The sequence below is a fragment of the Bufo bufo genome, chromosome 6 (genome assembly GCF_905171765.1).
Source record: "Bufo bufo chromosome 6, aBufBuf1.1, whole genome shotgun sequence".
In the NCBI taxonomy this organism is placed as follows: domain Eukaryota; kingdom Metazoa; phylum Chordata; class Amphibia; order Anura; family Bufonidae; genus Bufo; species Bufo bufo.
The window spans coordinates 26,195,562-26,221,010 of NC_053394.1; the positions used below are offsets into that span (position 1 = coordinate 26,195,562).

At 45.4% G+C, this 25,449-nt stretch overlaps 1 protein-coding gene across 1 annotated transcript in view; it reads right to left on the reverse strand.

Annotated features, from left to right (window-relative positions):
• SCNN1A (sodium channel epithelial 1 subunit alpha) overlaps nucleotides 1–23,601 on the reverse strand; it is a 118,959-nt gene extending 95,358 nt beyond the window's left edge. The window contains exon 1 of the mRNA XM_040435594.1: nucleotides 23,375–23,601. The gene's annotated coding sequence lies outside the window, so the exon portion shown is untranslated. The remainder of the gene's footprint in view (nucleotides 1–23,374) is intronic.
• Between the last annotated feature and the right edge of the window lie 1,848 nt (nucleotides 23,602–25,449).

The following is a 25,449-nucleotide window of genomic DNA, read 5'->3' on the forward strand; positions in this document are numbered from 1 at the left end:
GCCTGTGCTGTCAACGCATAAGTCGCGGTAAGCCCAACACTCACCTAATGAACACCGCCTTAAAAAGGCACCTGGCCATCACCTAGCCCAGTGGGAGCAACGCCATCAGAACCCACAAAGCCACACTCCCATTTGTCCTCCACCTTCCACCGTGCCGTCTTCACGTTCATCTGGCATAAGGCAGGCTTCCGTGGCCCAAATGTTCGAGCATAATAAAATGATGACGCCGGATAATCCTTTTGCCCAACGACTGACCCCTGGCTTGTCGGAACTGCTAGCCTGCCAACTACTGCCATATAAATTGGTGGACTTGGAGGCCTTTAGAAAATTTGTGGCCATTGGCACACCACAATGGAAGGTCCTGGAAGAAAATATTTTTTCTCTAAGAAGGGCATCCCTGAACTATATGGCCATGTTCAGCAGCAAGTTAATATATCTCTGGCACACAGTGTCGGTGCCAAGATACATCTGACCACAGACACGTGGTCTATAGCAAACACGGGCAGGGAAGGTACATAACTTTAACTGCACACTGGGTGAACCTTCTGAAGACCATCAAGCATGTAACCAGGGGCACCCGTGTGGATTTGGTGTTACCGCCATGGATTGCATGCAGGCCTGCCTCTTCTTCTCCTCCTCCTACTCCATCCTCCGTCTCCTCCTCGGCTGACTCCTCCTTTTCCACAGCTACCACCTCTTCCACTGCACCCCACAAGCTCCCCAGAACCTATTCGACGTGCCAGGTGAGACGTTGCCGCGCTGTGCTGCGTCTGTTGTGCCTGGAGGCCAAAAGCCACACCGGTCCTGCACTGCTTTCAGCTCTGTGGTCACAGGCCGATCAGTGGCTAACCCCGCTTAATTTGACAGTTGGTAAAGTGGTGTGTGACAATGGTGCCAATTTGTTGAGCGTGCTGAAACAGGGCAAAATGACACACGTTCTGTGCTGTCATATATCTTCTATATGAAAAGAATCTTCATATAAAAGAGAGGATAAAAAATATAAAAAAATTATATTATCCTTCAGGCGGACATAAAAAAACGCCTCTAAGTTCTTTTTATCAAGTATCTTAATTTGATTTGTGCAAGCAGTGAAACAAAGGGACATTTGTATATGCAAAAATATATAATCGTTTATTATAAAAACAAAGTATATAAAAACAATACAATTGCAAAACAAATGATGAAGTTACAAAGTAACATCCAAAATGTACCACACTGTGGTGTTAACACACCCCTATCTGATCAGCACAGTATGATTTAATGATTCATGACAACCAGTGTCATACTTTTAACAAACGGACTCATATACCAAGAGAAACTTAGGATCTGTTATCAAACAGGCTATAACAATAAAACACAGATTTACAGGAAAATAACTGTTATCCCTTGACTCTGTTTTCCTATGACCAATCAAAAATATATGATATTAATATGATAAAATATTCAACTCAACAATCAGACTTATGTATCTGTGCATAACTACAGGGGAGGGAGGGGCGCGAGCAGCGCAGGGATTTGGAAGTGTGGGCTAGGTTCTTGTCAGAGTTCAACGGGAGGGCGTTGGTTTTGGGGGATGCGGTGGATAGTGTGGATTTTGATTTTGTTTTCTGACACGGCGGGGGGAGTGGGTTTTGGGGTCTATTGCAACGGGCAGTGGTGTGCGGACCACTGGCCTGAGTCGTGGGGGGTAAGGGGTTGGGTTCGGAATCTGGCATTGTTGGAGCTCTTTCTTATTGTGCTAGCACTGGAGTTGTGGGGGGATAAGTTTCGTAACAAAAAGGTGAGGTTTCATTGTGACAACATGGGGGTGGTGCAGGCCATTAATAATTTGTCTGCTTCATCCCCGCTGGTTGTTAGGTAGTTGCAGCATATGGTATCGCGTTGTTTAGCGTTGAATGTGTGGGTGGTAGCGGTTCATGTGCCAGGGGTCTCTAACGGTATTGCGGATGCTCTTTCTCGTTCGCAGTGGGAGCGCTTTCGGCAGCTGGCGCCAGAGTGTCCGGGGCTGCTGTGGGAGATCTTGGAGGTACTGTGAGTAGGCTATTGAGGGCCTCCCTAACGGACGGTACGTGGGCGGCGTACGATGAGGCTTGGGATGGCTGGGTGAGTTGGTGTGGCATGCTGGGAGTGGGAGTGGATGCGGGTGAAGTTTCCTTGGTGTTGTTTTTGGGATGGAAGAAAGATGAAGGGTGGTCGGTGGCTCAGGTAAATAGGTGCATGTCGGGTTTGGCTTTTGGTTTCAAGCTGCGGGGGCTGGTGGATTGTACCAAGGATTTTTTGGTTCGGCAGGTGTTGAAGGGTTGGTGGAGGGGTTGGCGGACGGAGGATAGGCGGCTACCGGTGTCGTTCGAGCTGTTGTTAAACTTTGGGGGGAGGTTAGAGGTTGTCTGTAGTTCTTGGGGGAAGGTAAGCTTGTTCAAGGCGGCATTTTCGCTGGCCTTTTCTGGGGCGTTTAGGTTGGGTGAATTGGTGAGTAGGAGCGTTAGTTGTGCCGGGGGGGTACGGGGTGAGGATGTGGTTATCTTTCAGGACAGGGTGGTGGTCCGGCTGCGTAGGTCTAAAACGGATCAGGAGGGGCGAGGGTGCAGTGTTTGCTTGTTCGCAGTGACGGGTTGCTCGATGTGTCCGGTCATTTGCCTGCGGGAGTATCGCGAGGGTAGGGGGGAAGGGGCGGCCCCCTTTTTGCGGCATGCGGATGGGTCCTTTTTGTCCAGATTCCAGTTCATGGCGGTTTTGAAGAGGTGCTTGAGGGAATTGGGGGTTGATTCGCGGTGTTACACGGGTCACTCGTTCCGGATTGGGCGGCGACGGAGGCAGCCCGTCGGGGTATGAGTGAGGAGGTTATTAAGAGGATAGGTCAGTGGGAATCGGGTAGGTTCCGATCCTATGTGCGTTTGGGTGGTCTGTAAGGGATGCAGGTTGCGGGCTTCGGCATTAATGCGGTTGTTATGTTTATTTCGTTTCAGGTGTCCCCCCGGCTCTGGTGTGGATTATCGGGCATTCGTCCGTTTTTTGGGGGGCGTTACGGGCCGATGTGCGGCCGAACGGTCGTCAGCTGGGCTTTGATAGGAAGGTGGCGGCCATCCGGTGGCTGGGTTACCGAGGTATGTTGTGGGGGGGTTTTGAGGGAGGTTCACCGCTTTGTGCAGCTGGACCGGCCTCCGGATGTATTGGTGCTGCATGCTGGAGGGAACGATTTGGGCATGAAGCCGGTGAGAGAATTAATCCGGGATTTTAAGTTTGACCTGTTACGGTTGTGGTCGTTGTTTCCCGGGATGGTAGTGGTGTGGTCGGACATCGTTCCTAGATGGCGTTGGCGGGAGGCGCGATTGGTGGAGAAGATAAACAAGGCCCGCATTAAAGTTAACAGGGCGGTTGGAAAATTTGTGGCACGGAATGGGGCAGTTGTGGTACGGCATTTTGAGTTAGAGCCCGGAGTCGGTGAGTTTCTGGAGGGCGGACAGGGTCCACCTCAATGCAGTGGGCATTGATCTGTGGTCATGGGGTCTGCAAGGGGGGATCGAGCAAGCTTTGGGGGTGTGGAAGGGCGCGCAAGCTTGAGGTAGAAGGTCAAGTTGCGCGTCTGTGTTGCGGTAGGAGGTCCTGGAAGACGGTGGTAGGGCTTGGTGTTTGTGGATGGGAGGGCCTCAATTGGTGGGGCTGGACTCCCAGGTTTGGAAAGTTGGTTGGTTTCTGTGGGGTGACCATCACTCGGTGTCTCCGAGCTGGAGTGATACGGCTGGAGGCAAGGTGGCTTGAGCCGGGTGTTTGGTGCACCAGCTGGAATCGGGGCTTCTAGGACCTCCTTCGTCAGGTCTAGGTATATATATTTATATATGTTACATGTTATGTTTGTATTAATAAAAGGCTGCTGTGGCCATTTAATTCCAATATGTGGCTCTGTGTCATTTTTGGCGGGGGGTTGGTAGCGAGGTAGGGTAAGTGTGTGTGAGGGTAATGGGTGAGAATACAGGACCCGAGGGAATTCCCCAATAACCTAATCATGTGGTTCCGTATGTTATATGTAACCAAGTTTGCTATCCTTTCATTTTTTTTGGGCATATTTGTATGTTGTTTCCTATTTATTTTCAATTTTTTGCACACCCCCACATGTGCCGCTTGGAAAAAAACCTGCTTGTGGTTTTGCTTTTTTGCCCCCACTTACTGTCTGGTTCCCGTTTTTTTTGCTCACGCATTTATTAGTAGGAGCTACTACACAACCCACATTTCTTGCTTTTTTATGTATGAATCTGGCGTTATTTGGGATATATTCCCCTATTATTTTGTCCTCTTTCAGAGTCAGAGCAGGAGGAGACCGAACTAGTATCCCTGACGAAGAATAACGTTTTATTTGAAACGCGCTGGAGTAATTTTGGTCCTCCTAACCATCCGTAGCTCAAACCGTGATGTCACACAGCGAGCAAACTTTTCAATTAGAGCTGTGCCGCCGGCCGGGTTAAGCTCAATAAATGTGATAGGATTTAGCCTCCCGAATCCCCTTCATGCTGATGTAAGAGCGAGAGAAAAGACCTGAGAGTAATTACCAATCTGAAGTTGTATAGCTATTGTGTCTTTAGGGCACTGACAGATAGTGAAGGTGGACAGGGAGTGCATCGCGCAGTACCACAATACAGAATACAGGTATTTAAACAGTTATATAATGTTCCTGTTGCTAGTATTGTGATTGGAACTGTATATTGAACCAGTTATATGTGTGTTTTCTTACAGTTCCACCAATTGCAAAGTACAAATACAAATTGCAACCAAATCAATTGCAAAGTACAAATACAAATTGCAAATTGCAAGCTACAGTTGCAAACTGTGAACTACTACAAATACCATACAAACATATTACAATCCAAATTGCATACAACCATACCAGATCTAACTCAACCAATCTGCAAATAGTTACTGCTAATGTCACGAGGGTGTCAAGAACCACGCCTGACTCCATACCCGGGGTCAGGAAGTTGCAGCGGTTGGCTGCACGCTCTATGTAAGATAGGGCTTTTTCCTTATGGTAGATTTCTGGGTTTGCTTTGCAAACCCTTTTGGCTCACTCAGGGATCCGTAGCTCCTTCTCCTCAGCTGTTCCTTGTCCAGCACTCCCAACCTCCTTATATTCCCATCTCTCACTTCTCTAGTTGCCAGATATAGAGCTTCCTGCCTGGACATCTATTCTGACCCTCTGCTGCGTTCTCTGGTAGTTGGTCCAGAACGCTACCCTCCGGATCCCTGTTGGACCTTTGTGGTCTGCTGTGGTTGCCCACCTGGGTGTATGTGTTTGTCTGTATTGTCTGTCCTCTCCCTGGTGTTTCCCTCTTAGTGACAGTGGTGCGGACTAGCGATCCCACCGGCCCGTTCACTATCTAGGGCTCATTTTAGGGAAAGCCAGGGTTTAGGCACGTGATCGCCGCACGGGTGAGGAACCCGTCTAGGGACGTCAGGGCAGTCAGGTGCCAGCCGCAAGGTGAGTCAGGGGTCACCACCTTTCCCTCTCCCTTGGGCAGGGCTTTCCCTTTTCCCTCCCTGTGCGTGACGCCGGTCATTACATTATATCTGGTCCTTATTTTGTGTAGGTAAAAAAAAAAAAAAAAAAAAATTTTTTACCTACTTAGAATCCAGTATGGATCAAATTGCTGCTCTGTCCAAACAATTTCATGGCCTGTCTTTGGAGGTGGCAGGATTGAAGGCGTCGGTCCTCCAGCAACAGCAACAATTACAACTGACCGCAAGCCCAGCGTTTGCTACTGGTAACCAGGTTGTTGCGGAACCCAAGGTCCCTCTCCCTGACAGATTTTCTGGGGGTAAATTATATTTTAAACTGCGCCCTTACTCCTCTGGTAATGAAGATCAGCGGGTGGGGGTTGTTTTTTCCCTGCTGCAGGGGGACCCGCAGTCCTGGGCGTTCTCTTTACCTACTGATTCCCAGGCTCTTCGGTCAGTGGATGAGTTTTTCGGGGCCTTGGGTCTCATATATGACGACCCTGACCGAGTCGCACTGGCTGAATCAAGATTACGGAGACTCCTACAAGGAGAGCGGCCGGTAGAGGAGTATTGCTCTGACTTCCGTAGGTGGGCTACGGATACCCAATGGAACGACCCGGCTCTCAGGAGTCAGTTCTGCTCTGGGTTATCCGAAAGGGTTAAGGATGCGCTTGCATTATATGAGACCCCCTTTTCCCTTGATGCGGTTATGTCCCTTTCTATCTGAATAGATAGACGCTTTAGGGACAGGTTGAAAAAACCGGAGCCATTGGTAACCCCTCCCAAGCAGCAGTTAGTCTGTACAGACTTAGACGAGCCTATGCAGCTAGGAGGAACTACTCGTCCTCCTGAGGCTCGCCGTAGGCGTGGCGTTTTTTGTTTTTTTGTGGGGAGAGGGGTCATTTCATTAATGTCTGTCCTTCTTTCCTCAGAAACAAAAGACCGTCGGAAAACTACTAACCCCAGGCTGTGTGGAGGATGTCAGCCGGGGGGTATACGTTTCCTCCATACGTACATCGCAATTTGTGTTGCCAGCGGTTATTGTTTTTGGTGATAAGACGGAGACTATTTCTTTCTTTCTAGACAGTGGAGCAGGGGTAAATTTGATAGATGCCCATTTTGCCCGCACTATGGGTTTGTCTCTCTGTACGCTACAGAGACCTATTCTCAAATTCGCTATTGATTCTGCTCCTCTGTCTCAGAGAAACCTCACTCACATTGTCCATAACTTACACCTTCGGGTAGGGGACCACCATAACGAGATGCTTTCAGGTTATGTTCTGGAGGGGCTTCCCACTCCGGTAGTGCTGGGTCTTCCCTGGTTGGTAGCGCACAATCCAGTGGTGGATTGGCAGGCCAGGGAGATATTGGAGTGGAGTGAGCAGTGCAGAGAAAATTGCTTAACTAGCAATTGCTTAGTCGCCTCCATAACTACCCTACCTACATTTATTTCGGATTTTGAGGACGTTTTTTCTGAAAAGGGTTGTCAAAAGTTACCACCTCATCGTCCTTATGATTGCCCGGTTAACCTTATTCCCGGCGCAAAATTACCCAAGACCAGGTTATATAATCTTTCAGGTCCAGAGAGACAAGCCATGAAAGATTATATCTCTGAGAGCTTGGCTAAGGGACACATCAGACCCTCTTCTTCACCCGTGGCTGCAGGGTTTTTCTTAGTTAAAAAGAAAGATGGGGGCCTACGTCCTTGCCTAGATTTTCGCAAATTAAATCGGATAACCATCCGAGACCCATACCCTCTTCCTCTCATTCCTGACCTGTTTAACCAGATTGCGGGTGCTAGGTGGTTCTCCAAACTCGATCTTAGGGAGGCCTACAGTCTGATTCGTATGAAGGAGGGGGATGAGTGGAAGACAGCGTTTAACACCCCTGAGGGGCATTATGAAAATCTAGTTATGCCTTTCGGTCTGACCAATGCTCCTGCCGTCTTTCAACATTTCGTTAATGACATTTTTAGTCATCTCATCGGCAGGTTTGTAGTCATATACCTAGATGATATTTTAATTTATTCGTCTGATCTGAGAACACATGAGGTGCATGTCAGACAAGTACTGCAGGTCCTACGGACGAATAAATTATATGCTAAAATTGAAAAATGTGTCTTCGCCGTTCAGGAGATACAATTCCTAGGTTATTTTTTATCTGCTTCAGGTTTCCGTATGGATCCTAGGAAGGTCCAGGCAATTTTAGATTGGGATCTTCCTGAGAACCTCAAAGCACTGCAACGGTTCTTGGGCTTCGCGAATTTCTACAGAAAGTTCATTAAAAATCATTCACTTATTGTAAAACCCCTTACTGACATGACTAGGAAGGGGACTGATTTTTCTAAATGGTCTGACGCCGCTAAAGTTGCTTTTTCCTCTCTAAAAGAGAGGTTTACCTCAGCACCTGTACTAGTCCAAACTGATGTCTCTCAACCTTTTATTGTTGAAGTCGATGCGTCAGAGGTGGGAGTGGGGGCGGTGCTGTCTCAGGGTCCGTCTCCTGGCAAATGGCGTCCTTGTGCTTTCTTTTCTAAAAAACTATCTGCAGCAGAAAAGAACTACGATATTGGCAATAGGGAACTATTAGCTATTAAACTAGCATTTGAAGAATGGTGTCACTTTTTAGAGGGGGCAGTCCACCCCGTCACTGTGATTACGGACCACAAAAATCTTCTGTACCTCGAATCAGCTAAGCGTCTCACCCCTAGACAGGCTAGGTGGTCGCTATTTTTTACCAGGTTTAACTTTGTGATTACCTATCGTCCTGGGGCAAAGAACACCAAGGCTGATGCACTATCTCGTTGTTTCCCTGGAGGGGGTAATGTGGGTGATCCGGTGCCCATTCTTCAAAGAGGAGTGGTTGTTTCTGCGGTACACTCTGTTCTGGAGGGGAAGGTGTTAGAGGCCCAGGGGGACGCCCCGGTCTCTTGCCCCTCAGAGAAATTGTTTGTACCGTTGAACCTGCTTTTCGAATTATTAAAGGAACATCATAATTCGGCACTTGCTGGGCACCCGGGTAGTAAAGCAACCTTGGAGCTATTGTCTCGTCGTTTTTGGTGGCCAAGGTTGCGTCAGGATGTATTGGATTTTGTGTCTTCTTGTTCTACCTGTGCGCGCGCAAAAGTTTCACATACACGTCCTGCAGGGTCTCTATTACCACTCGTCATTCCCAATAGACCATGGACACATCTGTCAATGGATTTTATCACTGACTTACCTTTGCCTGCGGGTAAAACAGTTATTTTGGTAGTAGTGGACAGGTTTAGCAAAATGGTACACTTCATTGCGTTACCCGCACTACCTAATGCTAAGACTCTTGCTCAGGTATTCGTCAGTGAAATCGTGAAGCTTCACGGGGTCCCCTCCGATGTTGTTTCGGATCGGGGTACCTAGTTTATTTCTAAATTTTGGAAAGCTTTTTGTTCCCGTTTGGGGGTACACTTGTCCTTTTCCTCAGCTTTCCATCCTCAGTCGAATAGACAGACTGAGCGTACCAACCAAAACTTGGAGACATATCTAAGATGTTTTGTGTCTGAAAACCAAGAGTTGTGGTCATCATATTTACCGTTAGCTGAGTTTGCCATAAATAATCGTCGTCAGGAATCCACTGGCAAGTCACCATTTCTTGGTGCATATGGTTTTCATCCCCAATTCTGTACTTTCAAAGAGGGGGGGTCTTCTGGGGTTCCCGAAGAGGAACGGTTTTCGTCATCTCTTTCATCGGTATGGCAGAAGGTGCAAGCTAACTTGAAAAATATGGGAGGTAAATACAAATGCATGGCTGATAAGAGACGGTCGCCAGGTCCGGACCTAAGAGTGAATGACTATGTGTGGTTGTCTACTAGGAATATTAAATTGAAGGTTCCCTCTTGGAAACTGGGTCCTAGGTTTATTGGTCCTTACAAAATTGTAGCCATTATCAACCCCGTGGCTTTTCGCCTGGAGTTACCTCAGACTTTTAAAATCCATAATGTCTTTCATAAGTCGTTACTCAAAAAATATGTTCCACCTCTAGAACCGTCACCGCTGCCACCCCCTCCTGTTGTTGTGGATGGTAATCTAGAATTTCAGATATCCAAAATTGTTAATTCTCGTCGGGTCCGCCGCTCTCTTCAATATCTGGTGCATTGGAGAGGTTATGGTCCCGAGGAAAGAATGTGGGTTCCTGCGTCTGTGGTAAACGCCGACAGGCTAGTTCGGGTTTTTCATGCCTCTCATCCTGAGAGACCTGGTCCTGAGTGTCCGGAGGCCCCTCGTAGAGAGGGGGGTACTGTCACGAGGGTGTCAAGAACCACGCCTGACTCCGTTATACCCGGGGTCAGGAAGTCGCAGCGGTTGGCTGCGCGCTCTATGTAAGATAGGGCTGTTTCCTTATGGTAGCTTTCTGGGTTTGCTTTGCAAACCCTTTTGGCTCACTCAGGGATCCGTAGCTCCTTCTCCTCAGCTGTTCCTTGTCCAGCCACTCCCAGCCTCCTTATATTCCCCTCTCACACTTCTCTGGTTGCCAGATATAGAGCTTCCTGCCTGGACATCTATTCTGACCTTCTGGAGCTGTGTTGCTGCGTTCTCTGGTTGTTGGTCCAGAACGCTACCCTCCGGATCCCTGTTGGACCTTTGTGGTCTGCTGTGGTCGCCCACCTGGGTGTATGTGTTTGTCTGTATTGTCTGTCCTCTCCCTGGTGTTTCCCTCTTAGTGTCAGTGGTGCGGACTAGCGATCCCACCGGCCTGTTCACTATCTAGGGCTCATTTTAGGGAAAGCCAGGGTTTAGGCACGTGATCGCCGCACGGGTGAGGAACCCGTCTAGGGACGTCAGGGCAGTCAGGTGCCAGCCGCAAGGTGAGTCAGGGGTCACCACCTTTCCCTCTCCCTTGGGCAGGGCTTTCCCTTTTCCCTCCCTGTGCGTGACGCCGGTCATTACAGCTAACTGCACAACCGCCATTTTGTGATATCTTTTCAACACGTGTTTTGTACATGGACTATCTGCTGCGGAGTTGAAGTTGAAGTTAATAAAGAAGTTATTTCAAGCATTTGGTGTGCTCTTTAAACCTACTGTTTCCATAGAACAGCGCTAGAGGAATTACAGAGTAACAGACAGTCTGGTTAGACTAAAAGTCAGAGATATAAAAATTCTTCTAATGCCACAGCGCAAAAGGCATTTAATAGTTCTGCGTCTGCCAAAGTGGAACTATTGCCCTCAGAGGGCGAAGTGATAGCGCTCCTCAACTTGCACAGTAAAGAGCGTATTAGAGCAGTGGAGTGCCAGCATATACCGCCGCACAGCAACTGTTCCCTGAGTGACCAAACAAAGACATCTCAACAGAGCTACCATAGAGGCAATAGAACGTGTGCATTAGTCAAACTGCAGCCGACTCTTAAAGTGGCAGAACGGCAAAGGCAAAATAGTCAGAGAAAGAGCGCCAACCCTCCTACGATCCCTAGAGAGAGAGAAAGATGCATGGTGGGAGGCCAAAGTCCAGAGCTAGAATGCCTGCACCGCTATCCATGAAGAGGCCAAGTACTGCAGCCAGCTAGTTCCCCGCCACTAGGCCCAAAGTCTGCAGCAGCGTATCCAAGCCAGCACATCGCAAGTCTCCACAGAGCATCACAACTGAGCGCAGAGCATCGCAAGTCTGCACAGAGAATCGCAAGTCAGCGCAGAGCATTGCAAGTGATCACAGAGCATCGCAAGTCAGCACAGAGCATCGCATCACATTAAGAAAAGACAAGTCTCCTTTAAGACAGACATTTGCTCTTCAGAATAAGGTCAGAGCTTTCCTTTTATTACTTATCATTGCATATAGGCTTTGGCATATAGAGACATTTTTGTATTCAGAAATAATAGACTTTAAAGTAAAGCAAAGGACAGTTTGTATTACACGGACTCTATTGCATTTAAAGTGAAAGTCATTTATTTCTGCATTTGTCAGTATTGCTTTTAAAGTGAAAGGACTCTTAATATTCATATTGATTGTCAGTATTGCATTTAAAGTAAAATATCTGAGCCTAGTATTACCATGCCAATGTTAGATGATACAAAGATAGAGAGTAGAGGGGGAAGAGCAAGGGAACCTGTCTGAGGTAGAAGAGTCTAATGCAGCATTAGTCTTGCCTCAAACAAATATAGCCCAAACAGTTGAACTAAGACGTTCATCACGTGCCAGAAAACCGACCCCAAAGATGCTGGAAAATTTGGAGCAAGAAGCAGCATTAAAGGAGAAAAGGTTTGCCCGGATGTATGATAGGTGGAAATCATACATTAAAGACATTCGTAGAAAGCTAAAGCAAGAAAGTATAAAAAGGAACTTGAGTAATGTTAGAGACGGTAGAAGAATCAGAATCGGAGCTTATGGCAGCATATGTCAACCTGTGTTCGTTTACAACACCTTCCCAGGACATTGTAAGGAACATGGATACATGTACTGCAGTCACTAAAGATTTAATAAAGCTTATGAGAGAACTATCATCTGCGGAAAACTATGATGAAGTTAAAGCAAGAAGAAAAATGAACAAGCTTTTTAGGAGAGACTATGCTAGGTCCTTAGGTGGAACCACAATCTCAAGTGTGACTTCCTTCGCTAGCAGAAGTGGCACCCATATATATGGCGAAGAGTTCAATATCTATTAGAACGGTTTTGGAATAGATGGAAGAAACAGTACTTAGCCAATCTTATGCTAAGAAGTAAATGGCAAACACCCAGAAGAAATGTCCAAGTTGGTGACATAGTCTTAGTAAAAGAAGAAGATTTACCTAGAAGTCAATGGAAATTGGCCAAAGTTCTAGAAGTTCAAAAGGATGAAGACAGACTAGTAAGAAGAGTGTTGTTACAAATAGGAGACTCAAAACTTGACAAAAAAGGAAAACGTCTCACTACTCCACTCAAGTTGGAACGTCCTATACAGAAGTTAGTTGTTCTACTTGAGAGTGATAAGTCACTTGGAAGTTGAGAACCTGATGGAAAATTCCTCAAATTCATGTTCAAGTCCTACCACTAAGAACATAGAATTACAGGTAATTTTAGTGGGAGTGTAGCTGGCCAGCTAAGACCTGTCCCAGTTTGCTAGTATAGCTTATATGTGTATACAGCTAGACCTGCTAATAGCCTTAATACAGTTCTTATGTTTATGTGTTAAAGACAAAAACAGAGTTATTTACAGTGACTTCATGTTTTGGATGTCATATAACTGTTATATATTGTGTTCACAGAAACAGAAAAAGATAATATGCTTTTAAGATTCATTTTGTAATGTAAGATAAGCTCAGTGACACAGCAGAAACAACAGAAAGCATAGTGTTAATCTGTTGTTGCTGGGCAGAACCCTAGACCAATCACAACCAGCTTCTCACACAGCAAGTGTTTTCACTAATCACAGCTAGCCTCACACACAGCCTGTCTGGGAATTCCCCTAACAGGAGCTGCTAGAATCATTATTCACCAGAGATAGGAGCTGAATACACACAGATCCAGCCAGAGTTCAGTTTTATGGAAGTAAAGAGACCAAACAAGGTATTTAATACAGTTATGATGTGTTCCTATTGTTAATTGTGTGATTAGAGCTGTATACTGAACTAGTTATATGTGTTTACTTGCAGTGCCACCAATTGCAGATACACATTGCAAATACAAATTGCAAGCATTCAGATTCCATATTGCAATCCAAATTGCATACAACCATACCAGATCATACTCAACTAATCTGCAAATAGTCACTGCTAACTGCATATTGCAAGTGAACTATTAGTTAGACCCCAGATATACCTCTCAAAGTGCTTAAATAACCTAAAGTGACAGTACAGATACTGAAGAGAGAAATATATCCACCATTTTATGTTGAATGACAAGATTGAACAGTTGAACCACCATCTTATGCATACTGCCATTTTGTGATACCTTTTCAACACGTGTTTTGTACATGGACTATCTGCTGCAGAGGCGGCAGTGTTATATATGAAGAAAAGTTGAAGTTAATAAAGAAGTTATTTCAAGCATTTGGTGTGTTCTTTAAACCTATGGTTTCCATAGAACGGCGCTAGAGAAATTACAGAGTAACAGACAGTCTGGTTGGACTAAAAGTCAGAGATATCAAAATTCTTCTAATGCCACAGCGCAAAAGGCACTTCATAGTGCTGCACCTGCCATACGGCCATGGTAGCCAATGGTGCCCCCCACTATGACACCTGTTGTTGGCCCTGTGTGTCTCTGCACTATGTATGATGGCAGTAGGTGCTCTCCAGCCCTCCTGTGAACTGTAATGTGGCCAACTATGGCAAACAGTAGTGTTCAGTGATGAAAGCAGGTTCTGCCTTGATACTAATGACAATGGCATCTGAATTGCCTTCCAGAACTAGGGTCCTGGTAACATCTGCATGGGGTTCGTATGGTCTCTCCATGTTTGTGTGGGTCTCTGGCCTTCTCACATCCTCCAAAAACATACTGATAGGTTATTTGACTTCCTATGATATTGCCCTTAAAGGATGTGAGCCTGAGAAAGGAGATTTAGATTAGGACCAGGGTCAGTAGTACAGAATATGTTGGTGCTAATAAACGTGATGATGTATGACTTATGTACAGTAACAGTATTTATCCTGACTCCTATCACAGGTTTCGTACTCGGAGGATAGGCACATACAATACTCTGTTGACAGTTCCCGTTCTGAGACAATGCACTGTGTGTTGACAAGCAGATTACATGTAAAGTTTGGTTTTCTTCCTTATAATATCATATTACAGTTTTTATAGCTCAGCTGTGTTTGGTGGCCTTTCATAAAGGTATATCACCAACAGAGGTGTCTCATATTACACCCATGGGCACGCCAACAGAGGTGTCTGATATTACACTCATGGGCAGGGGAACCAAAAGCTAGGATTCCATCCAATCAGAACAAATACATAATTAATGTAGAACAAGGTACTTGGCTCCAGAATCTGGAGGAGCCCATGAAAGTACAGAAAGAACATACAAACTCTATGAAATGTTACCAGAAGAACAGTCAAACTCCATGCAGGTATAACCATAAGAACATACAAACTCCATGGAAATGTTGTAGGACAAACATACAAACTCCATGTAGGCATTACCAGAACTAATACTCTTAGTAGAAAGTGGCACACGTTTCCTGTTGTTTGCATGCTCTAGTTGTGGGGTCCCAACCCTGTAAATTTCAATAAATAAAATAAACTTAGGCACGCCTTGAGATTCGTTTGAAGTACTGTGCTTATTTTTTGTTTGGTTTTCATATGCAAAGCAACTTTATTGTGTACGTGTGACGTTTCGGTCCTACTTGGACCTTTTCCAAACACTAAATGACAAGATGTAAAAATTCAATATGAGTATCAGAAAATTACAATATGTACATGACAATATAGCCCCTACTGAAAGATTCCAATATTGTCCACATATACTCTACCTCAGAGGTTTTTCTGAATATTACTATATATTATACACTCTGAAGAACCTCTCTCTGACTTTACTATGCTAACCTGCGCATATCAGTACCATCACAGACAGATTTGACGCAATTTTGTTTTCTTATTTCTTGTAATTTTCTGATACTCATATGGAATTTTTGTATTTTGTCATTTAGCGTTTGAAAAAGGTCCAAGTAGGACCGAAACATCACATTTACACAATAAAGTTGCTTTGCATATGAAAACCAAATAAAAAATAAGCACAGTACTTCAAACAAATCTCAAGGAGTGCCTAAGTTTATTTTATTTATTGGGTATTACCAAGAAGTACATACAAACTCCCCCCACTTGTCACCAGCGCCACGCGGCCTAAGGCGATCGCCTCACCTCGCCTAATTGGCGGTGCGGCCCTGGCCACATCCCACACTGATGACTGCTTCATTGTGAACAATGCCCTACGGAACCGGATGATGAATGCCACATAAATCCAGGCACATTTAAGGGAGGTGGGAGGCACACAAGTGTCACGTCAGACTATTCAAAACCGTTTACATTAGCGTGGTCTGTATGTTAGACGACCTGCAAGGGTACCTGACCACAGGTGTCATCGTCTTGCATGGGCCAGGGAGCATCTACGCTGGACGAGGGACCAGTGGGCCTCAGTGCTGTTCACTGATGAAAGTCGATTCACATTGAACAGAAATGATGGCCGCCAACGATGTTGGAGACGTCAACGAGAGCTCTATGCATCAGCCACTGTTGTCAGCAGATGAGCCTCTGGTGGTGGTGGTGTTACAGTGTGGGCAGGTGTCTAGTCAATACAGAACTGCCCTACACTTTGTGAATGGTCCAGTGACAAGCCCATACTACTTGAAGAACATCATTAATCCAATCATTGTGCCTCTGCATGAGCAACACAGGCCTAATTTCATCTTCATGGAGGACAATGCGCCAGCTCATCGAGGTCGCATCATTAGGGAACAGCTGCTGGAGACTGGGGGACCTCAAATTAAGTGGTCTGCACTTTATCCAGACCTGAATCCCATTGAAAACCTATGGGATCAGCTGAGTTGCCATTTAGAGGCTCGTAACTCTGTACCCCAGAACCTCAATGACCTGAGGGCCGTCCTTCAAGAAGAGTGGACGGCAGACAATATGTTGACTTGTGAACAGCATGAGACGTCGTTGTCAAGCTGTAATTGATGCTCAAGACCACATGATAAGATTTTTGTGGGGGTATACCCAGCACTAGTGTTAGCTTTTGTTTCAATAAATTGTTTGAGATGAGGAAATCACCATTGCTGCTTCTACTTAAATGCCCTACTTTCAAGGTCACACTTGGGCCCTGGTACCTGAGGATACCAAAAGGTTCCTCCAACAATTAAAAATACCAGTCTTATAAGTAGCACCTGGTAGGTGAGGGAACTATTGCAGATTTTACATTAGGGCACAGGATTTTCATGTTATACCTCTCTGTTACTGGTGTGTGTCCCAGATTATATAACTAATCTACAAAAGCCAACATGACCTTCCCAGCTCACTGAACCGAATCTTCAGATTACAGAGTCACAGCTTTATCTCATGAAGGCATCTCACAAATGCTCCTTTGTTGCCTATTTTCTTATACAGCATTGACCATGCCTGAAGGCTTCTCGCACACAGAAGTAAGAAGTCATATATGATCCTGACAGAAGGACTGTCTGGAATGTTACCAGTAATTTCTTAATACTGCAGGGTCCGGTACACAAAGTCAACGCACAGGAGCTAAATCACCCTCTCCATAAACTTCTAGAAGCCTTCATGTAAAACTCGTCACCAGTTTAAAGGGGCTTTCCAGTATTAGAAGAAAGTGACTTTGTCTGGTATTGCAGCTCAGCTCCATGCACTTGAACCAAAACCCTTAAAGGGAGACTGTCACCACCATATGTCCATGTACAGCGCTTACATTGTCCTATCGTGCACCTATTCATGAATGTAATGGGACCTTTTTTATTTTCTTTACACTTGCAGAAGCTGGAAAAACAATGTTTAATTCATATGCAAATTAGCACTTCGCAAGCGATCAAATGGATGAGGAGAGTATAACAGTTTTTTTTTTAACCCCGGATTAACCCCTGAGCACCTGAATGTAAGATGAGATTGTAGATGGGTGCAGTCCCTTCAAGACCATTGGTTCTAACCAATGTATAGTTTGTAAAAAAAAAAAGGCCGCACTGCAGATATAGTGAAGGGTGGTGGACCCGCTTTATTCACCCAACTGCGACAATTCAGCCCAACACAATGAGGCCTTTCTCCAGCTTGAGATGATCTCATTGTGTTGGGCTGAAACGTCGCAGTTAGGTGGTTAAAATGGGTCCACCACCCTTCACCATACCTGGAGTGCGAAGTCTGATATCTATCTATCTATCTATCTATCTATCTATCTATCTATCTATCTATCTATCTATCTATCTATCTATCTTTTTATTATCTATCTATCTATCTATCTATTATCTATCTCCTACCTATCTACCTTTAATTAAGATCATATCAACATAAAAAAACAACAATAATAATATTCCAAAAAAGGTTTACACAAATACAATGCCTGTTACTCAGATTGTATACACATGCACATACACATGCACACTTGGCTTGGTCAGGCATGCAAGTCTTCTAAATAGGGATAGGGAGTAAGCCAATGACAAAACCTTCTGGCGGCAGCTTATCTCCCCCCAGAACAAAAGGATGATGAGATCCAACATGTTCGATCCTTCTCTCCCCCAACATCTATCATCGTGGGAGAGTTGGGAGGACCTCATACACATTAGGCTACTTTCACACTAGCGTTCGGGGCTCCGCTTGTGAGCTCCGTTTGAAGGCTCTCACAAGCGGCCCCGAACGGATCCGTCCAGCCCTAATGCATTCTGAGTGGATGCGGATCCGCTCAGAATGCATCAGTTTGGCACCGTTTGTCCTCCGCTCTGCTCAGCAGGTGGACCCCTGAACGCAGCTGTTCATGGTAATGCAAACGGATCCGTTCTGAACGAATCTAAGCGTTTGCATTATAGGTGCGGATACGTCTGTGCAGATACCAGACGGATCCGCACCTAACGCAGGTGTGAAAGTAGCCTTAGGCCTCTTTCACACTTGCGTTGTTGGGATCCGGCGTGCACTTCCGTTGCCGGAGGTGCCCGCCGGATCCGGAAAAACGCAAGTGTACTGAAAGCATTTGAAGACGGAGCCGTCTTCCAAATGCTTTCAGTGTTACTATGGCACCCAGGACGCTATTAAAGTCCTGGTTGCCATAGTAGTAGTGGGGAGCGGGGGAGCAGTATACTTACAGTCCGTGCGGCTCCCGGGGCGCTCCAGAATGACGTCAGAGCGCCCCATGCGCATGGATGACGTGATCCATGTGATCACGTGATCCATGCGCTTGGGGCGCCCTGACGTCACTCTGGAGCGCCCGGGGAGCCGCACGGACGGTAAGTATACTGCTCCCCGCTCCCCACTACACTTTACCATGGCTGCCAGGACTTTAGCGTCCCGGCAGCCATGGTAACCACTCTGAAAAAGCTAAATGTCGGGTCCGGCAATGCGCCGAAACGACGTTTAGCTTAAGGCCGGATCCGGATCAATGCCTTTCAATGGGCATTAATTCCGGATCCGGCCTTGCGGCAAGTCTTCAGGATTTTTGGCCAGAGCAAAAAGCGCAGCATGCTGCGGTATTTTCTCCGGCCAAAAAACGTTCTGTTCCGGAACTGAAGACATCCTGATGCATCCTGAACGGATTTCTCTCCATTCAGAATGTATTAGGATAAAACTGATCAGGATTCTTCCGGCATAGAGCCCCGACGACGGAACTCTATGCCGGAACAGAACAACGCAAGTGTGAAAGGGCCCTTAGATGGTTGTCTGGTGGGTTCGGCCAACCTACCTCTATTGTCTATGGTCCAGCCAATTGTACTGCACTGACCTAGTCTGATTCTTTTTATGGTTATATTCATTGACTTACTGACTCACTGCAATCAATGGATCTGCTTAGACAATAAAAAGCAAACACTAGAAATACACAAAACCTAAACCAAAGTCAGTCATACCTATGGATGCAAATGTCTCTGGATGTTCTCCCCCTCGGAGATATGTGACATGGCAGTCATCACTAATCCCACTAAGGGCTCATGCACACCACTGTCCGCAAAAAAACAGATGTGCAAAAAACACGGATGGCATTTTGCAGAACGGAACAGCTGACCCCTAATAGAACAGTCCTATACTTGTCTGTAATGCGGCCAATAATAGGACATGTTCTATTTTTTTGCGGAACGGAAATACAGAAACGGAATGCACACGGAGTAAGTCTGTTTTTTTTTTTGCGGACCCATTGAAATGAAAAAAAAAATGGAACTGACACAGAAAGAAAATACGATCATGTGGCTGAGCCCTAACAAACACAACAGATGGAGATAGCTGATAACAGGGAACATTCAATTGCATCCAACTCCACCACAAGTGGAAAGAGGATAAGCTTTAGGTAGCGTCTCTTTGAAAGGGTTGTCCCACAAAAATATTCTACATTTTACAATCCCGCACCTGGATCTGAATACTTTATTGCATGCAATAAAAAATTTAGTAGAGCTGCTGAGTTATTTACTGAAATCTATCTGTACAGCGCCACCTGCTGTTTGCTCTTTTTCTAAATTCTTTGTCCAGCTGACTGAGAAGGCCGCACACGCTCAGTTCCCTCTGTCAGAAGATTTGTACCTCTGATCCGAAACCGCTTCACCTGTTACATATGTACTTAGCAGCTGAAGGCATCTGCCGCGTCCTCTGCACTTTGACAGGACCAGGCAGTAAAAACATCATCAAGTCTGACCCTGTCAATCAAAGTGCAGAGGGCGCGGCAGTTGCAGAGAGAGCAGAGCCTCTAGGTGTAATGGTAATGCCCCCGTTGCTCCTAGAGGCTCATTTGCATATATTAAAACTTAATTTTTCTCAGTATTGTGGGCAAATATGAATGCGGGACCAGCACAGATGCCTTCAGCTGCCAAGCGCACATGTAACAGGTCAGCCAGTGTCTGCTGACAGATGCCCTTTATGGCAATACACGATAAGTATCGGTCCTGTTCTGTGTTTTTTTCCACTTCCAAGTCCAGTTCTTCTGCTTTCAGCTTGTTGTTCAAGGAGACAAGTATTGTTTCTCTAGTGCTGATGATCCACTATGAGATATGTACATATTCTGAATACATGTTGCCTACACGCCAGGCTTGGCTGGTGTGTGTGTGGGGGGGGGGGGAAGGGGGGGGGATGAGGACCTCTTGGGGCAATGTTTCAGTATTTCACAATGTGGTATCTTCAAAATCCCTTAGCGTTCTTAAAGGAGAATCACATGTGAATACAGTCATGAGAAAAGCAAAGTCCACCATCTTTGAGTACTATAGTTTTAACGTGTCAGGACATAATAAAAAAAATCTGGTCTTTAGAAGGTCCTAAAATTAGGTAACTCCAACCTCAAATGAACAACAACACATGACAGATAACACTGTGCCGTGACTTATTCCACAAAACTAGGTCAAAATGCAGAAGTGTTGTGTGAAAAATTAAGTCCACCCTTACTGCTTTCATAGGAATTAGGAAGGTAAGTAGTCACCAGGTGCTGCTAATGAGATTTCCTTGATTAAAGGGAGTCTGTCACCTCCATATGGCCATATACAGTGCTTACATTTCCCTATAGCACATCTATACATCAATGTTACCTTTGTCTTTAGACTTGCAGAAGCTGGAAAAACGAACTTTGATTGATACGCAAAACCAGCCGTTCGCCGGAGCATGCGCAGTAGTTAAAGCGATGCCGTGCCAACAATGGGCATCGCAGTGCGTATGCTCCAGCCCCGCGAGGCAGTGCACAGTCGCGGGATCTCGGCCGGACCTTAGGATGACGCAAGGGAATAGGAGGGCGGGCATATGAAGAGGCTGGGGCGGGGGAACAATGAAAAAAGGCAGGGCAGCCTGGGCACCAACACAGTGAACGCCGCCCCTGGGCACTTGCGAGTGCTCATTTGCATATCAATCAAAGTTCGTTTTTCCAACTTCTGCAAGTCTAAAGACAAAGATACCATTACATTCATGTATAGGTGTGCTATAGGGCAATGTAAGCACTGTATATGGCCATATGGCGGTGACAGACTCCCTTTAACTGATCATCAGCAACTGTGACCACCAGAGGTTTTGGCAGTTTGTTGGCCTGGATCATTCAGGCTTGTGTTAATACAATGCCAAGGAGGAAAAACATCAGCAATGATCTTGGAGAGGCAGTAGTTGCCATCCATCTGGAAAGGGTTATAAGGCCATGTTCAAACAATCTGAAGGATATCATTCTACAATGAGAACAATAATTCACATGTGGAAACCATTCAGGACAGCTGTCGATCTTCCCAGGACTGAACATCCCAGAAAATTCACCGCAAGGTCAGAACGTGCAGTGCTTAGAAAAATTGCATAAACCCCCTAGAGCTACATGTAAGACTCTACAGTCCTCAACATGTTAAATGTCAGATTCATGACAGTACTTAGAAGAAGACTGAACAAGTATGACCTGTTTGGAGGGGATGCCAGGAGAAAACATCTTCTTTTTAAAAAGAACATAGCAGCAAGGCTTAAGTTTGCAAAGTTGTACCTGAAAAAAGCACAACACTTGTGGAACGTGTTCTTTGGACAGATGAGAACAAAGTACAGATGTCTGCAGAGGTGCACCACCAATGAAGTCAGGTGAGGCCATCGCCTCAGGCAACACCGGGTAGGGGCAAGAGGGGGCAGTGGACGGGCCATGGGCAATGAGCGGTTTTATTGTGGCAAAAGGGGTTAGGTAAAGAAATTGCCATGGGGGGGGCTGTTTCAGTTTTCTCAGGCAGCAGAAAGGCTAGGTGCACTCCTGGATGTTTGGCCATAATGCACAGAGCCACATTTGGAGAAAACCAAACACAGGATATCAGCACAAACGTCTCATACCAACCGTCAAGTGCAGCAATGGAGGGACGATGATTTGGGTGTGCTTTCTAGGTACAACGCCTTGGCACCTTGCAGTAACTGGGTCGAAGACCAAAATTCCTGCAGAACGATGTGAGAGACTGATAAAGTCAGACAGGAAATGATTACTTCAAGTTATTGCTGTTGAAAGTGGTTCTACGAGCTACTGATTCTTGGGGTGGACTTAGTTTTTCCACACATGGGTTTTCTATTTGCAATGACACGGTGGAATCTGTTATGTGTTGCTGTTCATCTGAGGTTGGATTTACCAAATTTTAAGACCTTCTAAGGACCAGATGTGTTTTATTATGTCCTACTATGTAAAACCATAGAATTCAAAGAAGGTTGACTTTGTTTTTCTCATGACTGTATAAGCCCAGTTGTACTCACTCAATGGTCATTCATAAAATATATAGCATTTTTTAAAGCGTAGCATTTTCAAAAAAGAGGTAACACTCACTATTAAATTTGAGGGGTTGTGTTAGACCCCATGGCTATCCCTTATCTCTTCCATACTCTATCTATCTATCTATCTATCTATCTATCTATCTATCTATCTATCTATCTATCTATCGTATCTATCTATCTATCTACTGTATCTATCTATCTATCTATCTATCTATCTACTGTATCTATCTATCTATCTATCTATCTATCTATCTATCTATCTATCTATCTATCTATCTATCTCTATTGTCTATATATCTATTGATCCATCTCATATCTGTCTAACTATTTATCTATTGCTCTATCTATACCTTCATAAAGAACAGTCACCTGTAAATCCATATACTCGACTTGAGTTGGCTTCTTTGTAGCTTGTTTTTTCTTAGTTACATGTTAATGCGGAGTATAACCAGCCTCCTGAGCCTCAGTGTGTATTGTCACCCAGCTTTTCTAGGCCCCTGAATGGGCATTTGGCATAGTTATGCAGTAACATGTGGGGGTATTGCTGAATTACCATTCATCCAGGACAGTTGGGTGGGAACCCAGTAGGATATGAATTGGGTGATATGGAGGTCAACTACTTTGCCAGGTATACTTGAAACCAAGAAAGGTTTCTCCACAAACATAGAAGAGGATTCTTTACGGTAAGAGCAGTGAGACTATGGAACTCTCTGCCTGAGGAGGTGGTGATGGTGAGTACAATAAAGGAATTCAAGAGGGGCCTGGATGTATTTCTGGAGTGTAATAATATTACAGGCTATGGCTACTAGAGAGGGGTCGGTGATCCAGGGAGATATTCTGATTGCCTGATTGGAATCATGAAGGAACTTTTTTCCCCCTAAAGTGGGGAAAATGGGCTTTTACCTCACAGGGTTTTTATTCGTCTTCTTCTGGATCAACTTTCAGGATAAGAGGCTAAACTGGATGGACAGTTACTATGTAAATGTCTGTTAAGCTTTACAGTAGCAGATGACACCTGTAAGATATACGTAGTATTGGGTCATTTATATGAGAAGTCACAGACCTGAGCTCCTTGTCCTCTGGATAGTCTAGGCGATGAGCATTTACTCTGCTGCTCCGGCTTTCGTCTTGATCTGCAGGTTCAGCTTTTCTCCTGGAGCCTCCTGACCAGTTTCTTCCCCAGTGAATGCACCTTGCAGTCTCTACAGCTCCTTGCTCACCTTTTCGTCTCCCGTCCCCTCCCCTACAGTTCACCTGGACCAGATAGAGCTTGAACTGGTTTTTTTCCAGTTGTATCTGGCAGCCTGGTACCTGTGAACCTCCCAGTTCCTCCCTAAGCACAGATTCACTCACATCCTATAAACACATGAGAGCTGCCGGGAAGACGGTACTAGGTAGAAGACCAGACATGTGGCAATACATTGTGTGGTCACATCTAATGCACAGACGCAGCAGAGCTGAACACGCTCAGCTTTGCAACATCAGCTTCTACTATAACAAAAGGAATTTTGAACCTATTATTAAGTATCTTATTAAGGACTTCTGAGTTAACTGAGCAGGTTGTTTGCTAAGGAGTCTTATCTGGAAACCAAAATGGGGTTACAAAAAGTGTCTCTTGCTCTGGAGGACCCTCCATAAACCCACACAGATAGTCCACTGGTTTTAATAGGAACGGTGTAATACTTCATTTCCACTGCGGAGGCACTGCAGGGCAACTGTATACATATGGGCAGGTCTCCACAGTAGACCACAACTGATAGCTGAGGGTCTCAGCAGCAGGTCACCTTGTCATCAACTTTTTGTAGACGGATCATTCTAAGGAAAAAAGCCTTTAAGTCTCCCTGATTCCTCAACCTCATGACAAGTAGGTGTTTAAGATTCAGTGCCTAGGAATGGCACGCGTCTGTCTTGAAAGATGACATTACTTATAATTCACCTCTGCCAGGTGGCATTCTCCAGTACTGATATCTAATTGCAGAGATTGACACAGGAAATGATGGCTACACTGGAACGGCTCCTGAGACCCAGCACCCCACCTTAATTAATGGGCATCTGTCAGCAGTTTCATGTGCGCTTGGCAGCTGAAGGCATCTGTGTTGGTCCCATGTTCATATGTGCCCGCCTTGCTGAGAAAAATGATGTTATAATATATGCAAATGAGCCTCTAGGAGCAACGGGGGCGTTGCCATTACACCTAGAGGCTCTGCTGGGTGGAGTTAAGGTGGGCGGAGTCGTCCACCTGCGCGTTCTGGTGGTGGTCACTGAGCCGCGCCAGTTCCTTCCTCTTGAGCGGTGTGGCGGAGCAGTTGTTTCTTTCCTATGAGTCTTTGGACTAGTTTGCTTCAGTGTCAAAGTAGTGGGGTTGTGGTGGATTGGGGATCGGTGATATATTGGTTGGGGGGGGGGGGATTTATAGCGGTTATCCCATAGTTCTTCTTGAGTTAGGGCTCATGTGCACGAACATATTTGTTTTCCGTGTCTGTTCAGTTTTTTTTGCATCCCGTATGTGGAACCATTCACTTCAATGGGTCTACAAAAAAAACCAAAAACTGAAATGACTACATGTGCATTCCGTTTCTGTATGTTCACATGAACATTCCGAAAAAAAAGATAGAACATGTCCTGTTCTCGAATGTTTTGCGGACAAGGATAGGCATTGTTACAATGGATCCGCTAAAAAAACGGATGTCATAAGGACGTCATCCGTATTTTTGGCGGATCTGTTTTTTGCGGACCGCAAAATACATACAGTCGGGTGCATGAGCCCTTATTTTGAGGGGTGAGCCCACTTTGATTGTGCCACAGGTGATCCCTATGACGCGAAAGGGGCCCATGTGCTGTATAGAAGGCTGATGTAAGGACCCCAGGGCTATCTGACCATATTGTCGGGGGATATATTAAGTACGCCCTCACCGCTGTCTATAGGTATTCCCTTATAGATCTATGCCACTACATTATTGTTAAACATTAAAAAATCCCCCATAGGGGAATGAAAAAAAATACAATAAAATGTAAAGAGTCACAATGCAAATAAAAAAAAAAACACACACACACATAGCATTTGCATATTATGACTGTATAGTATGTATGCATTTGCTGGCTATCCCCCCACACATAGAGAAACTATAGAGAAGGGGT